Source organism: Vombatus ursinus, unplaced genomic scaffold, assembly GCF_900497805.2.
Source record: "Vombatus ursinus unplaced genomic scaffold, bare-nosed wombat genome assembly UNPS02005659.1, whole genome shotgun sequence".
NCBI classification, from domain to species: Eukaryota; Metazoa; Chordata; class Mammalia; order Diprotodontia; family Vombatidae; genus Vombatus; species Vombatus ursinus.
The window spans coordinates 23,126,014-23,140,062 of NW_020945437.1; the positions used below are offsets into that span (position 1 = coordinate 23,126,014).

General features: G+C 37.3%; 1 pseudogene; it reads right to left on the reverse strand.

Annotated features, from left to right (window-relative positions):
• Window positions 1–7,802: 7,802 nt before the first annotated feature.
• On the reverse strand, window positions 7,803–8,903 carry LOC114032664 (annotated as a pseudogene).
• Between the last annotated feature and the right edge of the window lie 5,146 nt (window positions 8,904–14,049).

Below are 14,049 nucleotides of genomic sequence, written 5' to 3' on the forward strand. Positions count from 1 at the left end.
AATAAAACACTTAGAAACTTTGAAACTAAGGGCAAGAATACAAGAAATATTAAACTGTCAGACTTAAATGCTTAAATGTTCCAGGTAAATCTCAAGAGGCAATTATTCATATAGCCAAACATAATTCTATAATGGCAAATATGTGAAATACATGATGTGCTTGTTCCTTTTTTGATGTAGTATTTTATGCCATCTGTGAAATGATTTGCTCATTGCTAAAATGTGACTACATGCATGTATTATTGCTACATTCATAGACAAATAATTTTACATGTGAATGATATATTTGGTTTGTTCATATGTTGATAGTTTTATGTATGCAGGTGTCCACATAGTCATCATATAGATACAGATATTTTCATTTTCATGAATGAAAATGGTTACTTTTGTCTATATATTTTCCAAAATGAGAAAAATGTATGCTGTGTTGATCTAATGTGAAATGTTAATATTTACTTTTGGTAGTATGTTGTACTCCTGCTTTCTCTTGAAATTTTAATTTTCTTTTTTAAAATTTTTTTTGAAATTTTAATTTTCAGAGGACTACAAATACTGAGTATGCTGTCTCTTTAAGGCCATTTTCATGAGGAGCAATTAATGGTGAAAACGGTAGAAAACATGTTTTTGCCTCCTCTTACAAGAAGATAATTTACCTCGTTGATTGCCCATAATTTGCGTATAAACATCTGAAGCCATGGCTTTTGTTCCTTGCTCCTTTCTTGGATTTTGAATCCTGTAAATTACTAAACATCCTTACTACTACTTTTCTTCTTATATTGTAGCTGCTACTCTCTAATCTCTTGTTGGAAAATATTTTTAGGCAATTTTCTCTTTTCCCCTTCTCATTGCAGTCAGTATGTATGTATGTATGTATGTATGTATGTATAAGTACATGTGCATATGTATGTGTGTGTACACATATCATTCTGTACTTAATAAAAAGGAGTGTTTTCATTTGCAAAATAGAAAATAAAAAGAGGATTATATATGAATCATTATTCTGTACAGTTTGCTTTTCCTTCTAAATATACAATAAATTCAACATGTTAAGTTTTAAAGTTGTCCTGTTTGTCATTCTTTTCTTCTATTCCCTTCCGTGCATTAAAAAATTTCAACAACTATCTTTTTTTGGGTGGCAAACTGTTTCTGATCTCCCTATTCTTGCCCCCAAATCTTCCCCCAAAACTAGAGGAAAAAAAGAAAAACAAAATCCTTATAACAAATATGCATAGTCTAGCAAAACAAATTCCAACATTAGCTTATGTCAGAATATTTTTAAAAATAATATTTTGTTTTTCCTCAATTAGGTGTAAAAATGATTTTTAACATTCGCTGTTTTTTTTTAAATTTTGAGTTCCAAATTCTATCCCTCCCTCCCTCCCCCCCGATGATGGGAAGCAATCTTATATAAGCTATACATGTGTAATCATGTGAAATATATTTCCATATTAGTCATTGTGCAAGAAAAACTCAAACAAAAAAAGGAAAGAAAGTGAAAATAGCATGCTTCAGTTTGTATTCAGATGCCATGAGTTCCTTCTCTGGCAGCAGACAGCATGTTTCTTCATGAGTCTTTTGGGACTATCTTGGATCATTGTATCGATGAGAATAGTTAAGTCATTAACAGCTGTTCATCATACAACACTTACTGCGTACAATGTTCTCCTAGTCCAGGTTCACTTCACTTTGTATCAGTTGATATGAATCTTTTCATACTTTCTGAAATTATCCTGCTTGCTACTTCTTACAGCACAATACTACTCCATCAAAATCACATACCATAACTTGTCCAGCCATTCCTCAGTTGATAGGCAACCCCTCAATTTTTAGCCACCAAAAAAGAGCTGTTACAAATATCTTTTTTTTTTTACAAATAGGTTCTTTTCCTTTTATTTTTTAAGTCAATTTGGGATACAGACTTTGTAATGGTATTACTGGATCAAGGAATATGCAGTTTTATGGCCTTCTGGGCATAATTCCAAATTACTCTCCAGAATGGTTGAATCAATTCACAACTCCACCTATAGTATATTAGTATTCCAGTTTTCCTACATACTCTCCAATATTTATCTTTTTCCATTTCTGTCATATTAACCAATCTGATGAGTATGAAGTGGTACTTCAGAGTTGTTTTAATTTGTATTTCTTTAATCAATAGTGATTTAGGGGTAGCTAGATAGCACAATGGATAGAGTACTGCCCTGGAATCAGGAGGACATGAGTTCAAATCCAGCCTCAGACACTTGACACTTACTAGCTGTGTGACTTTGGGCAAGTCACTTAACCCCAATTGCCTAGCCCCCCCCAAAAAATCAATAATGATTTAGAGAATTTTTATATGATTATAGATAGCTTTGATTTCTTTGTCTGAAAACTGCTTCTTCATATCTTTTGACCATTTATCAACTGGGGAATGACTTATATTCTTATACATTTGAGCTATGTCAAAATATTTATATTTCATTCCACCTCTTGAGTCCATTGTCTCTCTGTCAGGAGGTATATAGAATTCTTCATCATTCTTCTGGGGTCATGGCTGGCTATTATATTAATCAGAATTCTTAAATCTTTCAAAGTTATTTTCCTTTACAATGTTATTGTTATAAAATTTATTCTCCTGGTTCTGTTCACTTTAGTCTGCAGTAGATAATAAATTTTATCCCCAGTTTCTCAGAAACCATTCTTTTCATCATTTCTTATGATGCAATAATATTTCATTATAGTCATGGGGCATAATTTGTTCAGTCATTCCCCAACTCATGGACACTCCTTTAGTTTCCAGTTCTTTAAACCCACTATAAAAAGAGCTGCTACAAACATTTTTATGCTTATTATATTTATACATACATTCTTTCTTCAATTTCGTTGGGGTCTAGACCTAATGTTGGCATCATTGAATCAAATTTAGTGACTTTTGGAGCACATTTCCAAATTGTTTTCTAATTCATAGATCCATCAACAATGTATTGTTGTTATTCAGTTGTTTCAGGAAGATCCGATTCTTTCTCCACTTGGAGTTTGCTTGGCAAAGATACTGGAGTGGTTTGCTATTTCCTTCTCCAGCTCATTTTATAGACAAGGAAACTGAGACTTAAGTTAAGTGACTTGCCAAGGGTCACACAGCTAGTAAGTGTCTGAGGCCACAGTTGAACTCAAACTCAAAAGTTTTTGTTTGAACTGACTTTATCCACTGCACCACCTAGCAGCCCAATAATGTATTAGTGCAGCCTTCCCAATGGTGATTTCCCATCTTTGTCATCTTGTTTATCTCACAGGTGTTTTTATTTTTTCTATCCTTCTATCAGGGATTTGGAGCATTTTTCATATGGCTATTGATTAGATTTTTTTTCTTTTGAGAATTGACTGTTCATATCCTTTGAACATTTATCTATTGGTGAATGCCTCTCATTCTTATATGTTTAAATTTTATATATAATAATATGTAATATATTATATATATAATAATATAACATATATGTATACATCTTGGAGATATATATATATCTTGGATATCCAAATTTATTAGGGAAATTTTCTGTAAAAAAAATTCCAGTTAACTTTCCCCCTTAACTTCATTGGTTTTATCTGTGAAAAACCTTTTAAATTTTGTATAATCAAAACTGTCCATCTTGTTTTCCATCTCATCTTCTCTATCCCATTAGACTGTAAACTCTATCCATAAATTACAAAAGGTGTTTCCTTCCTTCCTTTATTAATGTGTTTAACATGAGACCTTTGATAAATAAGTCACATATCCATTTGGACTTATCATGGTATATGATAGGGGTGTGTGTGTGTGTGTGTGTGTGTGTGTGTGTTTGTGTGTGTGTATAAAACTTCCGCCACACTGCTTTTCAGTTTTCTCAGTTTTTTGTCAAAAAAATACATTCCAGTATTTGGGATTTTGGGGCTTAGTGAACACTATGGTACTATGTTTGTTTGTTTCTATATTTTGTATAGGTAGTCTTTTCCACTGATCTACTTTTCTATTTTTTTTAGCCAACTCCAAACACCTTTGATGAACATTGCTTTGTAATATAGTTTAATCTCTAAAACTTCCTTCCTTCTTTTTTTCCAATCTTCTTCCCTCCAACTTTTCCTCCATTATTTCCCTTAAGATTCTTGAACTTTTGTTCCTCTAGGCATTGAGAATTGGTTTATTCTAGAATCTTTGGGACTGCTCAGGTTGGAGACCTGCAAGCTTTCAGTGTACCCAAAGTGCTCTGATCCAGGGCAACATCTAAGTACTGCCTTGCTGTTCTGAATTCTATAAGTTCCTAACCTGAGTTTGAGTCTGAGCAACACAACTGTGAGTGTGCCCCTGGGTTGGAACTCCAATAGACTGCTACCAGATTCAACTTCTGTCATACAGCTGGAAGGCTCTATAGGTTCACAGTGAGAGAGCTATGGGACCCTCTTTGATCCGTGCTTCCTGCCCTGGTTATTCCCTGGGCTTCAGATTGGATAAGAGCTTGGATCTGAGATCCTGCCCCACTCTCAGGGTCAGAGAGACACACAGCTTCTGTACATGGTATTAACTTAGTATACCATTTATAGCCTAGGACCACTCTCTGACCTGGACAAGCATTCCTAGGCACAAGTCCTCTTCTCAGTCTGCACTTGATATGTGACCCAACATTGGGTGGGGAGTGACATGACTTATCCAGATAGTACCCAATCCTGTCTCAGCGGCCGGTACCTTCGTGACAGATCTTGACCCTTCTTTTTGCACTGGTGCACTGCCATGGGCAGTCCCCATGTTAGGATGATCTACATGGACACTTTTGGTTACATCCTATTCATGGTGTACATAGATATCTCTATCTACCTATGCCAACCTGGGTTGAAAATTAATTCATTATGATTTTTAAAAAATTTCCTGATCAGAGCTTAGTCTGATACATTGTTTAGATCCTTATGGGGTAGTTATAGGGGACAGTCTGGCCATACTATTTGTTTCTACTCTGGCATCTTGGCTGTTCTAATATGTCCATTTACATAAGCAGAAGAGCAAACGAATATCGGAAAGATCATACAGATTATAACATACCAGAAAAATACACAATTGAATGAGCTTTTCTAATGGGAATGAGCTAATATCTCAGCCCAAAGAGGAACACCAATCTTATTGAAGGGGGGGGCATTGGGATTCTCCAAAGTCTCCAAGGAAACAAGCTGGAAACCTATCTTGAAGACCCAGTTTCTTTTACATGTCTGCATCTTCAAAAGTCCTTCTCTTCCCATCCCTCCCCTCCCACCCTCAGAGTCATTCCTGAACAATGTCTGGAACCACATGGGTCACTGCTGAAAACTGTCTCCTTCTCCACCTCTCTTGCAGACACACAACCTCAAGTCAGATTTCTCTCTCTTCACCAATGAGGAATCTTCTGTATACACACTGGCATGCACAATGCCACAGGCTTAGAAGTCCAGATTACAATGAAATATGCTATTCAGGCCTTTGCTCTGGTCATTGTTCTCAGGCAGTACAATGATTTTTAAGTTATCTCTCCTTGAACTGTTTTCCAAGTTGCTTTTTTTTAATAGAAGACACTTTACATTATTTCTATTATATCAACATTTTGGTTTTATTTTAATAGTTTTCATCGTTTCACAGAGTCACTGATTTCTCTTTGGTCTGCTCTAATTTTCAAGGAATTCATTTCTTGGGCAAGGTTTATTATCATAGCAGTCTAAGAGTTTCATTCCAAGTCTTTCCCCTATAGCTTTAATTTCAATCAATAATTTATTTATATATTATACACACACACACACACACACACACACACACACACACACACATATATATATATATATATAATTTATTAAGTGCTTACTGTGTGCTAGGCATGTGCTAAGCCCTGAAGATACAAAAAAGAGCCAAAGACAGTCCCTGCCCTCAAGGAGCTCACAACCTAATTGGGGTAGACAACATGCAAACAAATATATACAAAGCAAACTATAGCCAGGATAAACAGGAAATAATTAATGAGGGAAAGCGCTAGAATTAAGAAGGGTTGAGGAAGGCTCCCTGTGAGTGGTCAGACTCTGTTTTATCCTGACCTTGCTCTCCTGGGTTCCTGATGCTGACTCTCACTTTGTTGTATCTATGTCTATGTCCAGAGTATTGGTAGGCTTCAAGGTTCCAAGGAGAGACGGAACCAATCTCTGTGGTAGGTTGCCCCTGCTCAGGGTTAGGTGGTCTTCTGTTCCATCTGAGGCTTCCTGGATCAGAACATTTCTATAATCTATTGCCCCTCCCAGGTTTACCAAGTTAGAGTATTGCCTTTTCTGTGTCCCTGAGGACCAACACCCCCACCCCCCCGCCTCAGGGCACTGATACAATTTAACACTTTTCCAAGTTTTCCCAGTCAGGTTGCTTCCTTTTCTCTGTCCTCTGAGTGCCATTGTCAGGGTACTGCTATGGTCTGCTGCCCTCCCTGGGGTTTTCCTCTTTGCAATTTAAAGGCTACTTGATAAGACTAGTAAGATTCCAGACAAATATATGTTTTCCCAGGCTTTATCAGATGCATTCCAACCCTGACCAAGAGCCTTTCATTCCTATATTTTAAGACTTGGTCCAGAAATCCAACCATCTTCTTAATCAAATGTTTATATCCTAAATATACTATTTCTCTTCTGAAGACATTACCCTTAGTCAGTATCAGTGAAGAATATACCAACTGTCCTCTAGAAGTCTTTATTTTCTTGCTTGGGACTTCATAACCCTTAGCAATGATGCTTACGTTCTTCCTGGTGGTGCCATTTGTCCTCAGGTGAATCACAAGGAAGGAGTAATGATTGTCATGTTTTGACAGATCTCTCTCACAACCCAGATCTGCTTCTTCCTGGGAGGAATCCTCAGAAAACCTCCCACTTGTTAATAGTTAGGAGGGATCAAACTAAATCATACCTCACAGTCCCTTCTAATTCTGGGATTCTGTGGTTATTTTCAGGGAAACTTCATGCAAAGACTTGTAACCATGTTCACACAGAGATGCACATAAACAGAGGACACCATCCACAAACGTGGCTCCTATTTCTTGCTGTCAAGTCAAGAATTTTTATCAAAGAAGTCCAACTAATCTTGGCTTCTTATCTAAGCAGCAAGTTTAACAACAACTCTGAGAAGCTTGACCCAATCTCCAGGTTGAGTTACCTAATGCTCTAAACAAAGCTTGCTCCATGACACATTTCCAGCCTCAACCCCATTTCAAGGGGAGAGAATAGATGAAGGGAAAGGAATAGAATCCCAGCTCTGCTCCACAGAGGCAGAAAGAGTACTGCTCAATTTCCCTAGCTCACAGCTCCTAATGAATTAACTTCAACTCAGGTCCAAGCACAGATCTCTTATAGATACATCTGGTAGAAAGGAGAACACTGGACTGGACTGAACTTAATTCCATTAATTGAGTGTCTACTATGTGACAGCCACTAGGCTAAGTACTGGGCAATGTTATTCAATCATGTCTGACTCTTCATGCTCCATTTGGAGTTTTCTTGACAAAGATACTGAAGTGGTTTGCCATTTCCTTCTCCAGTGGATTAAGGCAAACAAGTCAAGTGATTTGCCCAGAGTCATACAGCTTGTATCTGAAGCTGGATTTGAACTCAGGTCTTCCTGATTCTAGGCCCAGGACTCTATCCACTGAGCCACCCAGCTGCCTCTTGGAGTCTAAATGAGTGAAAGTTAAATGGGCACCAGGACAGACACTGCCTTTGAAAGGGCTATCGGCAAGTTCACAGTCCAAATTAGTGGGCTTTCTGCAAAGTCCTTGACCTGGCCAGAGCAGAGCAGAAGGTCAACAACTATAATCCTATTGCATGATCTGCCAGTACTGAATGAGCTCTTTGGGAGAAAAGCCATGGCTTCAATCAAGTATTTGAATTTTCAGATATTAAACCTAATCCAATACAAAAAAACTGAGGTCACTGGACTTGGGGAAAGTCCCAAGAAGCTCACGGTGATTACAACACAAGCGTCTTCAAATCTGATGGGCTTGACATATGCCATCATTTCATAAACTCAGAGAACCAACTCTCTGGACAGCATGTAACCTAAGCCACTACAGTAGGGTGGAAATACCCTAAAATGATACTCCTGGTAGGAAATATGTTGGAGTTTTTTTTAATTCTCTTTTGGAAAAATTCCCTGTGAGAGGGTAGCCTGTGAAAAAGTTCTCAGACCAGTTGTAAGTCAACAGATATTTCACTAAGTTCCCAGGGCTGATAAAAACATCAGAGTCTGCCTTCATTATATACTTGACCATGGGGCAAAACTCTGTGATCCACCTGAATGCCCTGATTGTCTTCAAGGTCACGTTGTAGTACATGTCTACAAAGTCCTGGTGGATTAGGTTGCCATAAGGAATGCTTTCATCTTGTATGGATGAGGCCAACATGTTATTTTCTGGCTCCATTTGGTGGCCTAATAAAAAGTATGTTAGAACTTATTGTCCCCACCAAGCCTTCTTTGCACCACAAGTAGCCTGAATGGACTGTCTGGCTTTCACATCTGCAGGGGAGATGACAAGTCCTGCTTGGTGCAAGTCACCTGCTTACAGAGCGTAAAGGCAAATTCTGTATGGTAAATGGGTTCATATGCATAGAAATAAATCCTATTTTGGTTCTCAGTCATCATCTAGGAGGGAAGGTGGGGTTGTGTTTCTCGAAGAGGACCATGACATCAGGGAGATGAGGACATGACTCGCAATCGACTTTGATTTGAGTGAGGGAGGGCTGTGCGAGGTCACCAGCCTCACTTTCTCCTCCAGAGCCATCTAGGCCCAATGGCCAGATGTTCATCAGGACGACTAGAGATGGCCCAGGAGAGGTATCAGAAGAATGGTGACTGTGAGGAAGCAGAGCAACCAAAGGCTCCACCTTGGGCATCTCACAGACATTCCGCGCTTCGGGTGGTCAAAGAGGAGGCTGGAGTTGCAGGCTTTAGGGGCTCATAAAACACTTGGGATACAAAGTCAGAAAACAGTTCACAATCTCAAGGAGCAGGGAGGATGGGAAGGGAGGATGGACACTATTTGCACACAAGTAAGTAAATATAATAGAACTTGAGATGCCAGACATGGAAAGTTTACACATTGCCTCTCTTTTTCCCTCTTCTCTCTTTCCAAGAAGTTTGTAAGTCTATAAATCAGTCTATAAATCTCCCCAATACGTATTTAGTGTATGTCAGTGTTAGGAACAAGAACAACAGATTGGCCAAGAAACATAATTTGGACCAAGTAGGATTTATTGAGTTCACCGACGGGGAGTCTCACTAGAAGAGGCAAAAACTCTCCAAATGAGTAGTACCACCTCTGTAGTAAAGAATTCTGAAGTCCCCTTATCTAATCATAATCTATTGGGTTTTTACCTTTCCCTCTGCCCTCTCTTTCCAAACTCAACTCTTTGCTAATAGCATGACCTCCAATCCCATGACCATCATCATTTGTCTCCCAGGCCATCCCCCAGGTACTAGCCACTCTCCTCTTCCCTTTTCCTTTTGCCAGCTTGATAAACCAATTCAACTCTACACCATCCCATTCTATTGAGTCTCTAGTCCCTTTATTATTTTACCATTTGTGCTCTGCCACATTTCAGCCTTAAATGACTCCCATCATCTGCCACCTTTGCTCCTATATGCATGCTGCTGAGTGAAGGTGGAGAAAATCACACAATGGTTCTCATTGGATCTAATACAAATTCTCATGTTACAAAACCTCAGCTGAGCTCTCACTGGTACAATGCAATCCTCCTATACTTTCCTCATCAATTCACCATCCTACTCTCCACAGCGGCTATTTCAAATGTTTTCATCACTCTTTAAAGCTCTCATGGCTCTCCCTCCCCCTACACTCTTTACGCAGAACCTTGACTTATATTTTACAGAAAAAAAGTGAGGTCATTCACCATCAACTCTTTCCTCTTCCCTGTCCCTCATCTCATACAACTCAGAGACCTTCTGCCACTCTCTCTTTCTTTACCCTTGTCTCACATGTTGAGGTGGCCTTACTCCTTACCAAGGCTAACCTCTCTACCTGCTAAAGTAATACTCCATCCCATCTCCTCCAAGACTATCTCCTTTGTCATCCTCACCTCATCACTTATTTTCCTTTTTTTAATTAAAATTTTTTATTTTTGGTTACAATTTCTCTCTCTCCTTCAATCCCCTCCCCTCCATGCACTGGGAAGATATATATATTTATATTCCACAAATTATATATTAAATAAATATATATGCATAATTATACTATATAAAATATATTTACATATTAAATTGTATATATTTAATATATATTCCTGTAAAACATATTTTCACATTAGCCATTTGCAAGAATAAAAGCAAGAAAAATAAAGGAAGCAAAGGGGGATAGCACTGTTCATCAGGTGTTCTTTGGAATTTTTGTAAATCATTGTATTGATCACAGCAGCTAAGTCTTTCACAGTTAATTATTTTTACAATATTGCTGTTATTGTGTACAATGTTCTCCTAGTTCTTCTCATCTCATTTTGCATCAGCTCATATAAAGTCACCCTAGGTTTTACTGAAATAACCTCCTTTGTCATTTCTTACGTAACAATAGTATTCCATCTCAATCATATACTACAACTTGTTCAGTCACCCCAATTGATGAACATCCCCTCAGTTTCCAATTCTTAGCCACCACAAATATTTTTTGTATATATGAGTCATTTTCTTTTTTCTTTGATCTCTTGGGGGGGAGGGGTGCAGACCTAGCAGCAGTATCACTGAGTCAAAGGACACACACAGTTTTATATTCCTTTGTACAGAGTTCCAAATTGTTCCCCTGAATGGTTGGACCAGTTCATAGCTCCACCAACAGTGTATTAATATCCCTATTTTTCCACATCCCCTCCAGCATTTATCATTTTCCTTTTCTATCATGCTACCCGACCTGACAGATGTGAAGTGGTACCTCAGAGTTGTTTTAATGTGTATTTTCTAATTATTAATGATTCAGAGCATTTTTCATATGGCTATTGGTAACTTTGATTTCTCCTTCTGAAAACTGCTTGTTAATATTCTTTGACCATTTATCAATTAGTCTTATTTTTATAAATTTGGCATAATTCCCTTTGCATTTGAGAAATGAGACCCTGATCAGAGGAACTTGCTATTTCCACAGTTTCTTGCTTTGCTTCTAATTTTGGCTGCATTGGTTTTGTTTGTGCAAACCCTTCTTAATTTCATGTAATCAAAATTATCCATTTTACCTCCCATGATCTTCTCTATCTCTTGTTTGGTCATGAACTCTTCCCTTATCCATAGATCTGACAGGCACTTTTTTAAATGTTCCCCTAGTTTGCTTAGGGTATCAACCTTTATGACTCACTGATGTACCCATTTTGAGCTTATCTTGGTACATGGTGTGGGATGTTGTTTTATCCCTAGTTTCTTCCAAATTGCTTTCCAGTTTTCCCAGCAGTTTTTGTTGAATAGGTAGTTCTTGTCCCAAAAGGCTGAATCTTCTACATACTGTGTACCTAATCTATTACACTGATCACCCACTCTATTTCCCATCCAGTATCAGATCATTTTGCTGATTACTACTATGTAGAGTAGTTTAAGATCTGGTACTGTTAGGCTGCCTTCCTCCCCTTTCCCCTGCTTTTTATTGACTCCATTGATATTCTTGACTCTTTGTCACTCCAGATGAATTGTGTTATTTTTTCTAGCTCAAAAAAATTATTATTTGGTAGTTTAATGGGTTAACATCTTGAGTTAAGCAACAAATCTGTTCCCTAAGCAAAAAACATATCTGCTCTCTAAGACACACAGGGTTAAGTTCAAACAGTGCGATATAGTTTTCACGCCCCTGCACTGTTGACATAAATTTAACTTGGTCATAAGGTATGATCTTTGTGATCTAGTGCTGTAATCTACTTGTTGGTATTTTTTTTTTTTAGTTTTTGCATTAATAATCATTAAGGAAATAGGTCTTTAGTTTTCTTTCTGATTTTGTTCACATTAGTTTAGTTATCAAAACCAAATTTTGTTATATGAAGAATTTGGTAGGATTCTTTACCTATTTTTAAGTAGTTTATATAGTATTGAAATTGTTATTTAAATGTTTGGTGGAATTTGTTTGTAAATCCATCTGGTCCTGGGTTTGTGGTTTTCTCCCTTAGGGAGCTCATTTGTGGCTTGTTCAATTTCTTTTTCCAAAATAGGGTTATTTAAGTATTCTATTTTCTCTTCTGTTAATCTGGACAATTCATATTTTTGTAAATATTCATTCATTTTATTTCGATTGTTAGTTTTATTGTATATAGTTGGGTAAAATTGCTCCCAATAATTGCTTTAATTTTATCTTCACTGGCTGTACACTTACCCTTTTCATTTTTCATATGGGTAATTTGGTTTTCTTCTTCCTTTTTAATTAGCTAATAGTGTTTGAATTAGCTAATAGTGTATCTATTTTTTGTTGTTGTTTTTTCATAAAACCAGCTCCTAGTTTTATTTATTAGTTCAATTTTTTTATTTTAATTTTATTTCTCTCACCTTTGATTTTCAGGATTTCTGATCTGGTCTTTAATTAGGGATTTTTAATTTGTTTCTCTTCTAGTTTTTTTTAGTTTCATGCCCAATTCATTGATCTATTCTTTCTTTTATAAGCACTTAGAGAAATAAATTTTCCCTTAAGTGCTATTTTGGCTACATCCCACAAATTTTTTGTATGTTATCTCATTGTTGTCATTATCTTTAATGAAACTATTGATTGTTTCTATGTTTTGTTCCTTGACCCACTCATTCTTTTGGATTAGATTATTTAGTTTCCAACTGATTTTGAATCTATGTTCCACAGGCCCTCTATTGAATATATTTTTATTGCATTGTGGCCCCCAAAGGATGCATTTAATATTTCTGCTTTTTTGAATTAGTCTGTAAGGTTTTATGCCCTAATATGTTGACAGTTTCTGTGAAGGAACCATGTTGTTGTTTCTTCTTCGTTTTCAAAAAGGACAAATGACACCAGAGGATAATGTCTTGACTTGCATGTGAATTGGATTTAAGTGAAGTAGAGTTGTGAAAAGTCATCAATCTCATTCTCTCTTCCTGAGCCATTGAAATCCAGTGGCAAGACAAAAAACGACTGTGAGGCAGCTAGGTGGCGCAGTGCATAGGGCACCGGCCTTGGATTCAGGAGAACCTGAGTTCAAATCTGGCCTCAGACACATAACACTAGCTGTATAACCCTGGGCAAGTCACTTAACCCCATTGCCTAGCCAAAAAAAAAAGTCAAGACGACTGATGATTGCCCAATATTCAGCGGATGACCTTGGTGTCTTTGATAACCTGAGAAAGCTCTAAGTGCTCCGCAGCGCCTGCTTTAGCCGCCTTCATGGCCGTTAGAACAAATTGTTCTCATCTACCCATTCCACTGAGGAAAGTCTTCACATGCTTGGAGTAGACATCTCTCCACCTCACCAACAGGTTTGAGGCCTGTGGGTTACCCTCAATTTTGTTTAGCCTGTTTTCTGAGACAATGTACCAGTGTGTGGGTGCCATGCATGCTACAATTTCTTGGAGCCACAGGTGAGAGTTGAATGAAGATGGAACACCAAAAGTGGATGAGCAGCCCTATACAGCTAAGAAAAAGGTATACTCCTTTCTATTCCCATTCAATTTTGTCCATAGGTTTATAATATCTAACTTTTCTAAAATTCTATTCATCTCCTCAATTTCTTTCTTATTTATTTTATGACTAGATTTAGCTAGCTCTGAGTAGTAAATTGAGGCCCTCATTAGTATAGTCTTACTATTTCCTCATATAATTCATTTAACTTTTCCTTAAAGAATTTGGATGCTACGCTTTTAGTGCATATATGTTTAACACTGATATTAATTCAATGTCTATGGTACCTTTAAACAAAATGTTGTTTCCCTATTTCTCTCTTTTCATTATGTCTATTTTTGCTTTTGCTTTGTCTGAGATCATGATTGCTAGCTACACTGTGCCTTTTCCACCTCAGTGAAGCATAATAGGTTCTGCTCCAGTCCCTTATTTTAACTCTGCACATGTCTTT